Raw genomic sequence first — 15,840 nt, 5'->3', positions numbered from 1 at the left:
ATGGTTTATTCCTTATGAATCTCGAACGTGATGCTACACATATTCATAATGTGAGTACCAAAAGAAGTAAGGTTGATAATGATAGTCCCACATACTTGTGGCACTGCCGCCTTGGTCACATAGGTGTTAAACGCATGAAGAAGCTCCATGCTGATGGACTTTTAGAGTCTCTTGATTATGAATCATTTGACACGTGCGAACCATGCCTTATGGGTAAAATGACCAAGACTCCGTTCTCAGGAACAATGGAGCGAGCAACCGACTTATTGGAAATCATACATACTGATGTGTGCGGTCCGATGAGTGTTGAGGCTCGCGGTGGCTATCGTTATGTTCTCACCCTCACTGATGATTTAAGTAGGTATGGGTATATCTACTTAATGAAACACAAGTCTGAAACCTTTGAAAAGTTCAAGGAATTTCAGAGTGAGGTTGAAAATCAACGTGACAGGAAAATCAAGTTTCTACGATCAGATCGTGGAGGAGAATACTTGAGTCACGAGTTTGGGGCACACTTAAGAAAATGTGGAATAGTTTCACAACTCACGCCGCCTGGAACACCTCAGCGTAATGGTGTGTCCGAACGTCGTAATCGCACTCTGTTAGATATGGTGCGATCTATGATGTCTCTTACCGATTTACCGCTTTCTTTTTGGGGCTATGCTTTAGAGACTGCCGCATTCACTTTAAATAGGGCTCCGTCGAAATCCGTTGAGACGACACCGTATGAATTATGGTTTGGGAAGAAACCTAAGCTGTCGTTTCTAAAAGTTTGGGGATGCGATGCTTATGTCAAGAAACTTCAACCTGAAAAGCTCGAACCCAAATCGGAAAAATGCGTCTTCATAGGATACCCAAAAGAAACTATTGGGTACACCTTCTACCTCAGATCCGAAGGCAAGATCTTTGTTGCCAAGAATGGGTCCTTTCTGGAGAAAGAGTTTCTCTCGAAAGAAGTAAGTGGGAGGAAAGTAGAGCTTGATGAAGTATTACCTCTTGAACCGGAAAATGGCGCAACTCAAGAAAATGTTCCTGAGGTGCCAGCACCGACTAGAGAGGAAGTTAATGATAATGATCAAGATACTTCTGATCAAGCTCCTACTGAAATTCGAAGGTCCACAAGGACACGTTCCGCACCAGAGTGGTACGGCAACCCTGTCTTGGAAATCATGTTGTTAGACAACGGTGAACCTTCGAACTATGAAGAAGCGATGGCGGGACCAGATTCCGACAAATGGCTAGAAGCCATGAAATCCGAGATAGGATCCATGTATGAAAACAAAGTATGGACTTTGACTGACTTGCCCGTTGAACGGCGAGCCATAGAAAATAAATGGATCTTTAAGAAGAAGACAGACGCGGATGGTAATGTGACCATCTATAAAGCTCGGCTTGTCGCTAAGGGTTATCGACAAGTTCAAGGGGTTGACTACGATGAGACTTTCTCACCGGTAGCGAAGCTGAAGTCCGTCCGAATCATGTTAGCAATTGCCGCATTCTATGATTACGAAATATGGCAAATGGACGTCAAAACGGCATTCCTTAATGGTTTCCTTAAGGAAGAATTGTATATGATGCAGCCGGAAGGTTTTGTCGATCCTAAGAATGCTGACAAAGTGTGCAAGCTCCAACGCTCGATTTATGGGCTGGTGCAAGCATCTCGGAGTTGGAACATTCGCTTTGATGAGATGATCAAAGCGTTTGGGTTTACACAGACTTATGGAGAAGCCTGCGTTTACAAGAAAGTGAGTGGGAGCTCTGTAGCATTTCTCATATTATATGTAGATGACATACTTTTGATGGGAAATGATATAGAACTCTTGGACAGCATCAAGGCCTACTTGAATAAAAGTTTTTCAATGAAGGACCTTGGAGAAGCTGCTTATATATTAGGCATCAAAATCTATAGAGATAGATCAAGACGCCTCATAGGTCTTTCACAAAGCACATACCTTGATAAGATATTGAAGAAGTTCAATATGGATCAATCCAAGAAAGGGTTCTTGCCTGTGTTACAAGGTGTGAAATTGAGCTCAGCTCAATGTCCGACCACGGCAGAAGATATAGAAGAGATGAGCGTCATCCCCTATGCCTCAGCCATAGGTTCTATTATGTATGCCATGCTGTGTACCAGACCTGATGTTAACCTTGCCGTAAGTTTGGTAGGAAGGTACCAAAGTAATCCCGGCAAGGAACACTGGACAGCGGTCAAGAATATCCTGAAGTACCTGAAAAGGACTAAGGAAATGTTTCTCGTTTATGGAGGTGACGAAGAGCTCGTCGTAAAGGGTTACGTCGACGCTAGCTTCGACACAGATCTGGATGACTCTAAGTCACAAACCGGATACGTGTATATTTTGAATGGTGGGGCAGTAAGCTGGTGCAGTTGCAAGCAAAGCGTCGTGGCGGGATCTACATGTGAAGCGGAGTACATGGCAGCCTCGGAGGCAGCACATGAAGCAATATGGGTGAAGGAGTTCATCACCGACCTAGGAGTCATACCCAATGCGTCGGGGCCGATCAAGCTCTTCTGTGACAACTCTGGAGCTATTGCACTTGCCAAGGAGCCCAGGTTTCACAAGAAGACAAGGCACATCAAGCGTCGCTTCAACTCCATTCGTGAAAATGTTCAAGATGGAGACATAGAGATTTGTAAAGTACATACGGACCTGAATGTAGCAGATCCGTTGACTAAACCTCTCCCTAGAGCAAAACATGATCAACACCAGAATTCCATGGGTGTTCGATTCATCACAATGTAACTAGATTATTGACTCTAGTGCAAGTGGGAGACTGTTGGAAATATGCCCTAGAGGCAATAATAAAAGCATTATTATTATATTTCCTTGTTCATGATAATTGTCTTTATTCATGCTATAATTGTGTTATCCGGAAATCGTAATGCATGTGTGAATAACAGACACCAACATGTCCCTAGTGAGCCTCTAGTTGACTAGCTCGTTGATCAACAGATAGTCATGATTTCCTGACTATGGACACTGGATGTCATTGATAACGAGATCACATCATTGGGAGAATGATGTGATGGACAAGACCCAATCCTAAACATAGCACAAGATCGTATAGTTCGTTTGCTAGAGTTTTGCAATGTCAAAGTATCTTTTCCTTAGACCATGAGATCGTGTAACTCCCGGATACCGTAGGAGTGCTTTGGGTATGCCAAACGTCACAACGTAACTGGGTGACTATAAAGGTAGACTACGGGTATCTCCGAAAGTGTCTGTTGGGTGACATGGATCAAGACTGGGATTTGTCACTCCGTATGACGGAGAGGTATCACTGGGCCCACTCGGTAATGCATCATCATAATGAGCTCAGAGTGACCAAGTGTCTGGTCACGGGATCATGCATTACGGTACGAGTAAAGTGACTTGCCGGTAACGAGATTGAACGAGGTATTGGGATACCGACGATCGAATCTCGGGCAAGTAACATATCGATAGACAAAGGGAATAGCATACGGGGTTGATAGAATCCTCGACATCGTGGTTCATCCGATGAGATCATCGTGGAGCATGTGGGAGCCAACATGGGTATCCAGATCCCGCTGTTGGTTATTGACCGGAGAGTCGTCTCGGTCATGTCTGCTTGTCTCCCGAACCCGTAGGGTCTACACACTTAAGGTTCGGTTACGCTAGGGTTGTAGGGATATGTATATGCAGTAACCCGAATGTTGTTCGGAGTCCCGGATGAGATCCCGGACGTCACGAGGAGTTCCGGAATGGTCCGGAGGTAAAGATTTATATATGGGAAGTCCTGTTTCGGGCATCGGGACAAGTTTCGGGATTATCGGTATTGTACCGGGACCACCGGAGGGGTCCCGGGGGCCCACCGGGTGGGGCCACCCATCCCCGGGGGCCACATGGGCTGTAGGGGGTGCGCCTTGGCCTGCTTGGGCCAAGGGCACCAGCCACACTAGGCCTATGCGCCTAGGGTTTCCAAGGGGGAGGAGTCCTACTAGTGGAAGGCACCTCCTAGGTGCCTTGGGGGGGAGGGAAACCCCCTTGGCCGCCGCACCCCCTAGGAGATTGGATCTCCTAGGGCCGGCCACCCCCCTTGGCACCCCTATATATAGTGGGGGAGAGGAGGGACCTCACACCTTGAGTCCTTGGCCTTAGGTTGCCTCCTTCTCCCTCCCCAACACCTCCTCCAACTCCATAGCGCTTAGCGAAGCTCTGCCGGAGTACTGCAGCTCCATCAACACCACGCCGTCGTGCTGCTGCTGGTGCCATCTCCCTCAACCTCTCCTCCCTCCCTTGCTGGATCAAGAAGGAGGAGACGTGGCTGTTCCGTACGTGTGTTGAACGCGGAGGTGCCGTCCGTTCGGTGCTAGGATCTCCGGTGATTCGAATCACGTCGTGTTCGACTACATCATCCCCGTTCTTTGAACGCTTCCGCTCGCGATCTACAAGGTACGTAGATGCATCTATTCACTCGTTGCTAGATGAACTCCTAGATGATCTTGGTGAAACGAGTAGGAAAATTTTTGTTTTCTGCAACGTTCCCCAACACTAAGTGGTTCTATAAATTAGACCTGAGAGCTGGGTATCACCAAATCAGGATGAAAGAGGAGGATGAGTATAAAACTGCTTTTAAAACACACCATGGGCAGTTCCAGTTCAAAGTTATGCCATTTGGTCTTGCTATAGCTCCTGGTACTTTTCAGTGTGTCATGAACTTCATATTTGCTGGAGCAAACAGGAAATTTGTCTTGGTATTCATGGATGACATTCTTGTGTTCAGTTTTACTTTGGAAGAACACTTAGAACATCTTCAGTCAGTTTTTGATATACTGAAGGAACAACAGTTGTTTGTCAAAGAAAGCAAATGTGTTTTAGCACAACAGTCCCTGGAGTATCTAGGCCACATAATCTCTGACAAAGGGGTGGCTACAGATCCTACAAAAACTGAGGCAATGCTACAGTGGCCTGTGCCTACTAATGTGACTGAACTCAGAGGATTTTTGGGTCTAACTGGGTATTACAGAAAGTTTGTGAAGAACTATGGATTGTTGGCAAAACCACTAATAGCACTACTGAAGAAACATGCTTTTGAATGGTCTGATGCAGCTCAACAGGCTTTTCAACTTCTCAAGCAAGCTATGAGTAACACACCTGTGCTGGCTTTACCAAACTTTGAGAAAACATTCACTGTGGAGACAGATGCTTGTAACACTGGTGTAGGAGCTGTGTTATCTCAGGAAGGCCATCCTGTGGCTTATTATAGCAAAGCTCTGGGAGTGACCAGCCAAAAGAAATCCATTTATGAGAAGGAATTTTTGGCAATTATGATGGCTATTGACAGGTGGAGATCCTACCTGACCAGAGCACCTTTTGTTATAAAAACAGATCATCAAAGCCTATGTCATTTGAGTGATCAAAATCTGACATCTGATCTGCAGAGGAAAGCAATGACCAAGTTGGTGGGCTTACAATTCTCCATATAGTACAGAAAAGGGGTGGAAAATACTGCTGATGATGCCTTGTCCAGGGTTGCACATCTGTTTGCTACTCAGAATGTGACCATAAGCAAACCTATATGGGTGCAGGAAGTTCTCAATTCTTATTCTGTAGATCATGTGGCTCTCTCATGTTGCAAAAGCTTGCAGTGGATCCTAATGCTTGCCCTGGATTCCAGTTACAGGAAGGTTTGATAAAACAGGATCACAAGATATGGGTGGGGGCCAACACTGGACTGCAAACTAAATTGATCTAGGCCTTCCATTCTACTCCTGTGGGCGGTCACTCTGGAATTTTGCCAACATATCACAGGGTTAAACAACTGTTCAGTTGGGCAAATATGAAGACTGATGTGGAAAATTTTGTCAAACAATGTGGAACTTGTCAACAAGCAAAGCATGAATTATGCAAATACCAGGTTTGTTACAGCCTTTGCCTGTGCCTGATAGTCCTTGGCCGTCCATCAGTATGGATTTCATTGAAGGACTACCAAAATTTGAGGGCTTCTCTGCTATTTTAGTGGTGGTGAATCGTTTCACCAAAGTGGGACACTTTCTGCCTTTGAAACATCCGTTCACTGCAGCCTCTGTTGCCAAGGTGTTTTTGAACAATATAATGAAGTTGCATGGTCTGCCTTTGACTATTGTGTCTGACAGGGACAAAATTTTTACTAGTGCATTCTGGAAGGAGCTCTTTCGAGTATGGGGCACTGAACTGCAAATGAGTACAACATACCATTCCCAAACAGATGGTCAAACAGAACGAGTCAATCAGTGCGTTGAGATGTACCTAAGATGTGCAGTGCATGAGTTTCCAGCAAAGTGGGCATTGTGGCTTCCTCAGGCTGAATTTTGGTATAACACCTCATATCATTCATCACTGGGGTGTACACCTTACAAAGTCCTCTATGGGTGTGCTCCTAACATGGGACAGCTACTGGGACACCGAACCTCTCTCAACTCAGATGTGAATACTTGGCTGGCAGATCATACTCAACACACTACAGCACTCAAAGAGCACTTGACTAGAGCTCAGTGTAAATACAAGCACTTTGCTGACAAAAAACGCTCTGAGAGAGAATTTTCTGTCGGAGAGATGGTGTACTTACGGTTACAGCCTTACACTCAGTCTACAGTAGTGAACCGGCCTTGCCGCAAGCTGGCACTGAAGTATTTTGGGCCCTACAAAATACTGGACAGGATTGGAACAGTAGCTTATCGTCTAGAATTACTGCGAGGCAGTCAAGTGCACCCTGTTTTTCATGTGTCACAACTGAAGAACCATGTGCCAGATCATACACCAGTGTTTTCGTTGTTGCCTGTTCCGATCGATCTGTCTGCTCCTGGTGTTTTTCCTGAAGAGATTCTGGATCGCTGTCTGGTCAAGAAGGGCAAGACCTCTCACTTGCAAGTGCTAATTAAGTGGGCTACCATACCGGCAACTTCGGCTACGTGGGAAGATTACGAGGTGCTCAAGCAAAGGTTTCCAGCTGCACCAGCATGGGGACACGCTGGTTCTTCAGGGGCGGGTACTGTAAGTGCCGAGGCGATGGCATCAGGTTCAGACATTGCTGACAGACATAGGAAGAGGCGAGGGAGCCCTGGTGGAAGCGGGAAGACTTGAACGGGAGGGGCATACCGTGCGGTGGGCCGTGTCGGGCCTGGATAGGGATGGCAATGGGTACCCATTACCCATGTACCCTGCGGGTAAAAACCCTATTAGGGTAAGGGTATGAGAAAAAATGTTACCCATGGGTATATAAATAGAAAAATCTCAAACCCATCGAGTAGAGCGGGTACGGGTATGGGATCACATAACCCATACCCGCGTACCCATGTACCTTTATAAAATTTAACAAATATGGACAAATTACCTCTGCACTTTTGTCGTGAGTTTGTCAACTTAAAATTTATGACTATGTGCTACTATTTATGACTATTTGTTGAAGTTTTGATGTGTCGTTGTTTACAAGAAAGTGTTGATTTTTATAGAATGTATTGTTGGATGTGTTGTTGTTTATAAGTATGTATTTGTGTTATTATGTGTTGTTGTTTACAAAATATGATTAATTGTTTGTTGTTGTTTATAATTATGTGATGCTCAAATTAATGTTATTCAAACATGGGTATTTTTACCCACGGGTACCCATTTACCCCGTCGGATGATGGGTATGGGAAAAAATTGTACCCACTAACGGGTATGGGTACGGGTGATGGGTAAGCTCAAATGGGCAAGGTAAGGGTATGGGGTGGCTTCACCCGTACCCAAACCCTGCGGGTGCCATCCCTAGGCCTGGAGCCAGTGGGCCGTGTGGCGTTGCGTAGACTTGCGGGTTTATAAGCAAGCGAGTGTCGCTGTAACAGACAAGTTTGAAAAATTGAATCATTATGAGCCTCTCGTCTATCTTTCCCCTCTCCTGCTCTTATCTTCTCCCGAGCTGCTCTCCTCCCTCCTTCCTCTCGCCATGAGCCCCCTAACCTGCTCCGGTCGCTAGCTACCTCACCACCGGCGATTCTCTCCTACCCACGGTCGTGACAGCGTTGTGACCGCGCGTCGAGGCGGCGAGGGAGGGAACTGCTGGAGGCGTTCGATGCCGGCCGGGGAGAAGGCAAGTGGCGTTCGAGGCGGCGGGCGGCGGGGGAGCCGCCGGAGGCTCAGAGCCTCACACCGCCGTCAGGTAACGGAGTCCGAGCACGAAAATCCAACGGCTTCGAGTTCACTGTTTCTTTTATTCTTGAACACCAGTTCACTGTTACGTTGTGTAGCCATCGTTACATTTCGGACAAGTGCCACAGTCAGAACTCAGAAATGAACGCGGGTACAAAAAGATGGAATAAACCGATCAGATTAGTGCTATATAATTCCCACCACATTATATCGCTACAGTATTTTTTGTTGGGCATTGTAGCAATTATTTGGTTGAATTAGTTGATTTTTCACTTTTATATCGTGAGATACTATATAGGTAACGGTACTTGGCTGCTGTAAACACCCTCAAGCCTATATTTCCAGAACTCCAACTAGGATCATGCATCTAATAATTGCACGTTCTACATCGATAGACTATCTTTGCTAATCTGTCAGCGCCTTTCGATCCTGTCTGGTTCAGACAATGGGCGTTCTCGAGACTCCAACTAGGATCATGTTCGAGGCCATCCTGAACGAACTGCCCCTTCTTAAGGGGAGACTTGTGTGAGGTCTCGCATTAGATGAGATCAATGAGATTGAGATCCTTATAAATTTATTATATGTTGACGTGGCATATTTGTATGTTGAGTTGAATGGTAGTAGCAATTTCATAGGATTTTTAGAGGATTGAGATCCTTATAAATTTATTCTATGGTGGTTGTTTAATTCGTGGGACTGGAATCCTTAAGACTAAATTTCCAGTAGGAATCATTTGCACCATATCTTAGAGGAAGTAGTTCTATACTCTTCATGTAAGTTCACGTAGTTTTATAATCATGGAGGATACAATAGGGCGTGTTACTCTATTTCTGGGTTTTAAAATCCTACTCAAAAAGGCCCAAAACATATGCAACTAGCAAATGAGTCTTTGTATAGTGGTTTGTTGAGACTTGAGATGCACGCCGTCTGAGCATCTACATCTTTCTTGGAGCATCTTCAGCCGTTTGGCCCCTCAGCGCGTCCGGTAAATGCCTTTTGGCGTTTGCACCGTCTGGGCGATCGAGTTTCCAGCCGCCCATAAATTCGAACTTGACTTTTTCACTGTAAGAAAACGCCACATGTTCGGGGATCATCATGCCACAGGTCGGCAATGGAACATACCCAAAAGTTAGGCGATCAAAAGGAAGCAATCATAGACATGGAACGCATCAAATGACGGCTCCTCTGCCGTGGGACTGGCCGAGGTCGACGTCAGCGTCGGCGTAGCTTCAGTGCTTGTGCTGGGCGTCAGCGTCAGCACAACTTCATTGCTCGAGCTAGGCTTCGGCGTGGTCACAGCTTCATTACTCGGGCTCGACGTCGGCGTTGGCATCATCGTGGGCGTAGGGGCAATGGTCGCCCCCGGTCCCGGCATCTGATTCAAGATGAGGCCGCGCTCCGCCAGGTACCATGCCTTCTCACCTGCTCGTCCATCGTCGACATGCCGTCATCAAGAACGTCAGGTCGGTGTTCCTCTTCTTTGCGGCGACGTTGGCCCTGAGAAGGTCGAGCTTGACGTCCTGCTTCGTCATCAATGCCGACCACCTCGTTTCTGATTTCTCCTTCCTCTTGGCTGCGTTGTTCTTGGTGTCGGCGATGCACTGCTCGATCGATGATTGCAGCCATTCGGAAGCGGGTGCCGCGTCCCTCTCTGCCTTGGCTCTTTTGTTGCCATCAGGGCGCCCTTCTGCCGCCGCCGGGGCAGGCGCGTCCGGCTTGTATGTCTCCTTGGCCTTGGTGAGAGAGAGCCGTCACTCTCTCCACTTCTCGCATGACTCGATCCTGGAGAACACGTGAAAGGAACTTGAACTCTTCGTCGATGTTGTCCTCGCGAAACATGTTGAACATCCGAACCATCTGCATAGCCGAAGAACAAGTGTCGACGAAGTACACGGCGAAAAAACTGAGTCGGCGACTGGACATACCTGACCCTCAACGTTGGCGCCGCTTTCCGGGAGAGCCGCGACCTCCTCTAGGATCCCATGCCACTTGTTGCTGGCCTCCTCTAGGATCCTACGGGAGAGCCACTTGTTGGATGGTCGCCCAATGGTTCGCCATGGCCTTCTCGCCGCGATCCATTTGGATGATGGCAAAGTCGGGGTTGACCAACTTGCGATCATCGAACACCGTCTTGATCCTTCTCCGGTATGTGTCGGCATTATGATTCGAGCCGGTGATCAGGTCGATGCTGACGGTCTTCCATGCTTCAGCAAGGCACTCATCTTCCTTGGACGTCCACTTGACACGAGGCTCGCCCGGCCTGGCGTTGGCCGCCCGCTTCTTCTTTCTCCCTTTCGGCGCCGGCTCCGGCTCCGCCTGTTCTTCCTCCTCCACCACCTCCTCCTCGGCATCGTTGAGCTCATCCTCCGTGTCGACGACGATGTCCATCGTTTTGTCTTGCACGCGGAACCCAGGGCACGAAGCGGCGGTGACCGAGCCGCTCATGATGATCTCGTCCATGTCGGCGTCGGTGTTACTGAACTGTGGCGCCGAGCCATGTGCGAAGGGTACTGAGCAGTGTTGGCCGGCGACGCGATGCTCTGCTAGCTCCCCCACGCGGCTTGTGGGCAGTGGCCAGCCTGAGGCAGAAGGTTCATCATCCCCGCGCGAGATGCCTCTCCCTGCTCCGCCGCCGCCACCGCGTCCTTGGCCCTCTTCATGATGAGCCTATTCCGCGGATTGGCGGTGACCGCCTCCCGACGCTCAACGCCCGCCTTCCACTAGGCGTTCGACAAGCCCGGTGGCCTTGCCATCGGCGCCCTCGGCTTCCTCTGCTTTGGTTGGGCGGTATCGGTGGCTAGGCGAGGGGGCGCATACTTCTTCGGCGGCATGGTGGCGGGATTTGATGAGGAGAATGGTGGGAGCAACGGGGGAGAAGGGGGGAAGCACTAGGGAAATGGAGGGAAAGGGGGGGGGGACGGCGGGAATAGGCCGGTGTGTTACCGACAACGTGGGCTCACGCGTCATTTTGCTTCAGCCGGTGCCCCAGGCGCCCCCCGGTGCAGTGGGTTCGGCTTGGGTTCGCCAGTTGTTATTTCGGCCCAAACCGGCGATAAACGACGATCTGGAGGCACGACTGGGCCGATTTTACACGCTAAAAAAGGCGCCCTGGGGGCCTATTGGGGGGGGTGGAGGCTATAGATAGCGGTGTTTCTAGATTGACAATCGTGCGAGGATTCCAGCACCTGCAATCGTGGGTGGTGTTTCACGAGATAATTGCATCTATAGTCCTCGTACTCGCTGGTCACGTCCAACTCAGTCCTGGAACTTGCGTATTGCTTCAATACGGTCCCGGTACATGAAAATACGTTATCAATACGGTCCCTGAGGTTGAAACGCCAGTCCTGACTCTACATGCCACATAAGTATCTCGTATTTCTGTAGTGGAGGCCACGTCCATATGCGGCCCATATGTGAGTGGGCCGAGAAATAAAATGAAAAAAAACGCAAGGGGGATTCAAACCCACGAGCTCTGCCCAGCCACTGCCCAAGCGCCGGCAGGCCACCAGGCCAAGTGTATGATCTTGTTCAACATGGGAATGCACTACATATTATAAGCATATCACTGTCTCTTTAAAAATTTACGTGAACTTTAAAATATTCATGGGTTTTTTATTTAAAAAACGTTCGTCCATTCACAAAATGTTCGTGATTAAACTGTAAAACGTTGTGTCTACAACAAATGTACGTAACTTTTTTAAAAATAATCAAAACAATGCTTGGGAATTTTAAAAAATATACCAAAATTTTAAAAGATGTTCACGGATTCAAAAATGTATTGTTGGATTAAAAAATGTTCGTCACAAAAAAATGTTTCTGAATTTCAAAAGTTTTTCACGAATTTCAAGAAATATTTGCCTATGAAAATTAAACTTGTTGACGAGTTCCAAAAAACATGTGCGCAGTTTCAAAAAATATTCACTAACTCGTAAAAAGTTCATGAATTTAGAAAATGTTCGCAACTTCAAAAATATGGTGAACATTTTGGGAGTGCATCTCCTCACACACACACATATATATATAGGGAGTGCAATTTAGAAAATTCCAAAAGAAATGTTCGCAACTTGTATAATAGGCTAAATATATACGGCATGCATCTCGTCGCATATCGCACACACACACAATTAGTATTCATGAATTGATTTTTTTATGTTCACTAATTCAAAAAAATGCTCATGATTCAAAGTAAAAGTTTGTGTATACAAAAATGTCCTTGAATATATGAAAATATTCAAGAAAATGCTTGGGATTTAGAAAAATATATTTCATAAATTTTGAAAAAAATGTTCAGTGATCAAAAAAATATTGATGAATTCAAAAAATGTTCATCACAAACAGAATGTTTCTGAATTTCAAAAGTTATTCATGAATTAAACAAAAATGTTCGCCTATGCAAAAAAAAACTTGTTGACGAGTTCCAAAAAACATGTAAGCCATTTCAAAAAATATTCACGGATTTGTAAAAAGTTCAAGAATTAATAAAATTTTCGCAACTTCAAAAATATGCTGAACATTTTTTTTCAAATCGATAAACAAATTTTAAATACGAAAAATGTTCAGCCCATTTTTTTTAAAAGATTGACCGCCTTTGGAAAAAATTATGAATTGAAAAATATTTGCAATTTTAAAAATTCTGCATATTTCTTTTCACTCAAGGAAACAGGCCAAAGAAAGACTGTGTATACCTAATTATATTTCTTTTCACTCAAAGAAACCTAAATGGATTTCTTATAAAAAGAACTACATATATAGGGTGTGCATCTCATGCGTGCACACTTGGTCTGGTGGCTTAGCGTGCGCTTCCCCGGCCCACGTGTTGCGGGTTCGAATCCCCGCACCACATATAGTAATTATCTCGTGTTTCACTGATTGGATTTCCAGCACCACATATAGTAATTTAAGATGTCAAGATTTGCTACTACTCCTACATGAGATGGAATATATAGTAATTTACTCATTAAAAATTTCACCATGCGGTAGGCGTGCATTGAGCAACTAGCAGTAGTTTATTCTTTCAATCGACACTGAGCAATAGGAGGCCGAAATCACTGTTCTGACCTCTTCAGCAATCTTTGCCACAAAATGAACTCGACATGAAAGTATTTCACGATCTGACCCTTTTAGCAACGCCACAGTCCGTGACGTTTCTTCTTCATATAGAAACGCCGAGATAGCTCGCGTTTCAACTCCACATTAAAACGCCGAGCTAGCTAGCGTTTTTGCTCCACATGCAAACGCCATTGTTGCTGGCGTTGCTGCCCTGGCGGAAACGCCATCAGCTTTGGCGTTTCTAGCTGGTAGCTAGCTGAGTTTAGTGGTAGCTAGCTGAGTTTAGTGTGTCCTATGCATGCATACGTTTCTATCCCAAATAAATGACACGTATCTGCTCCTATTCAAGAACTAGGATCGTAGCCCATGCAGCTCAGCAAAGCTAAATCACCTCATGCAAGAATATCTACTGTCCTATATGGTACTAGTAGTACAGTGTAGTAGAGCTAGCCGGCCTGTGGTTAAAGAAAATGCAGCTAACCATGAGCTAGTACTGCAGGCTACATGCACTGACGCAATGAGTAGACAAGACGTATTCTGTATGCATGCCATGCCTCGATTCATGCATGTAAGGGTTCGTGAGCACTTAAAATAAATTTAGTACTCCACGATCTCCTAAGCTAGCATGCAAAGAAAGCCTACTAATAATTAGAGTACTATTAAAAGAGAGTACTATTTGCATGCACTCGAGAGTTTCAGCTAGAAACGCCAAAGCTGATGGCGTTTCCGCCAGGGCAGCAACGCCAGCAACCATGGCGTTTGCATGTGGAGCAAAAATGCTAGCTAGCTCGGCGTTTGAATGTGGAGCTGAAACGCGAGCTATCTCGGCGTTTCTATATGGAAAAGAAACGTCACGGACTGTGGCGTTGTTAAAAGGGTCAGATCGTGAAATACTTTTATATCGAGTTCATTTTATGGCAAAGATTGCTAAAAAGATCAGAACAGTGATTTCGGCCGCAATAGGGCAAGTCCAACATCTACTCCTACTTATACCGTTCACACGCAGGTAATTAACCTTCCCCTAACAGTAGTAATTCGCAAAGAAAATGGCCTCTACGGAAACCACTGGCAGCAGCAAGAAGCTGCGTGTGCTCCTCATCCCCTTCTTCGCCTCCAGCCACATCGGACCCTTCACCGAGCTCGCCGTTAGCCTTGCGACGGCCAGACCACAGGCCGTAGAGGCCACCATCGCGGTGACGCCGGCGAACGTGCCGTTCGTCCAGTCGTTGCTCCAGCGGCACGAGAACAGCAGTGGCATACCGGTGAAGGTGGCGACGTACCCGTTCCCGGCCGTGGACGGCCTCCCGAGGGGCGTCGAGAACCTCGGCGTGGCCGCGTAGGCCGACGCATGGCGCATCGACGTGGCGGCGTTGAGCGATACGCTGGTGCGCCCCGTACAGGAAACGCTCATCAGGGCGCAGTCACCGGACGCGCTCGTCACCGACGTGCACTTCATGTGGAACGCCGGCGTCTGCGACGGGCTCGGCGTGCCATGCGTCACGTTCAACTTCATTGGTGCCTTCTCGACGCTCGCGATGCGCCATCTATTGGGCCGCGTTTCCAACGGCGAGCCGGAGGTGGTGACTACCATCCCTCGGTTTCCGGCCCCCGAGATACGAGTGCCGACGGTGGAGCTGCCGGAGTACTTGAGGAGCCAAGGGAAGGGTGACCAATCCACCTTCGACCGGCTCTACGCCGTGCAAGGTGACTGCTTCGGGCTGGCCGTCAACACATCATCAGATCTGGAGGAGCACTACTGCGGGATGTACGTGGGCAATGGCTACGCGAAGCGTGCGTACATGCTAGCTAGGCCCCCTGTCACTGCGACTGCCGTCGTCACGGGAAGCCGGCGACTCACGGTACACCGACTGGCTTGACTCGAAGCCAAGCCGGTCGGTGGTGTACGTGTGCTTCGGCAGCCTCGCCCACGTCTCCGACGCTCAGCTGGACGAGCTCGCCCTCGGGCTCGAGGCCTCAGGGATGGCGTTCCTGTGGGTGGTGAGGACGGATAAGTGGTCTCCCCCGGAGCGGTGGCACGGGCGTGTTGGAGGCAGGGGCATGGTGGCCACCGCCTGGGCTCCCCAAAGGGCTATCCTGGGGCACCGGGCGGTGGGGGCCTTCGTGACACACTGCGGGTGGAAGTCCGTCCCGGAGACGGTGGCGGCGGGCGTGCCGGTGCTCACATGGCCAATAGTGTTCGAGCAGTTCATCACCGAGAGGCTGCTGACGGAGGTCCTAGGGATCGGGGAGCGGCTGTGGCCGGCCGGCGCCGGTGTTCGGAGCACGAGGTATGAAGAGAAGGAGGTGATCCCCGCCCAAGATGTGGCACGGGCATTGACGACATTCATGCAGCCTGGAGGGCCGGGGGATGCGGCGAGGAGCAGAGTTATGGGCCTGGCCTCCAAGGTTCACGCCGCGGTGGCGGAAGGAGGATCCTCCGACCGTGATCTGCACCGCTTGATAGATGACCTCATGGAAGCTGTCGGTGCCGCTGCCGGAAGGACGACGATATGAAGTGAGACTTGCTCAAAATCCTTTCTTTTGCTGCTTTATGATTGATGAATGATGGTCGGTCAGTCTCACCAACTATCTTATCTCACCTGTATGCCCGAGTTCGTCTATTTTTGAAAGTTGTTTGCTTTTC

General features: G+C 47.9%; 2 pseudogenes; one reads left to right on the top strand and one right to left on the bottom strand.

Moving 5' to 3' along the window:
* LOC123038927 (probable LRR receptor-like serine/threonine-protein kinase At3g47570) overlaps positions 1-15,840 on the bottom strand; it is a 39,723-nt pseudogene that overhangs the window by 13,244 nt on the left and 10,639 nt on the right.
* Positions 14,243-15,718, top strand: LOC123040353 (UDP-glycosyltransferase 73C4-like; annotated as a pseudogene).

The sequence above is a fragment of the Triticum aestivum genome, chromosome 2B (assembly GCF_018294505.1).
Source record: "Triticum aestivum cultivar Chinese Spring chromosome 2B, IWGSC CS RefSeq v2.1, whole genome shotgun sequence".
Lineage (NCBI taxonomy): Eukaryota > Viridiplantae > Streptophyta > Magnoliopsida > Poales > Poaceae > Triticum > Triticum aestivum.
This window is presented reverse-complemented; position numbering and strand designations above follow the sequence as displayed.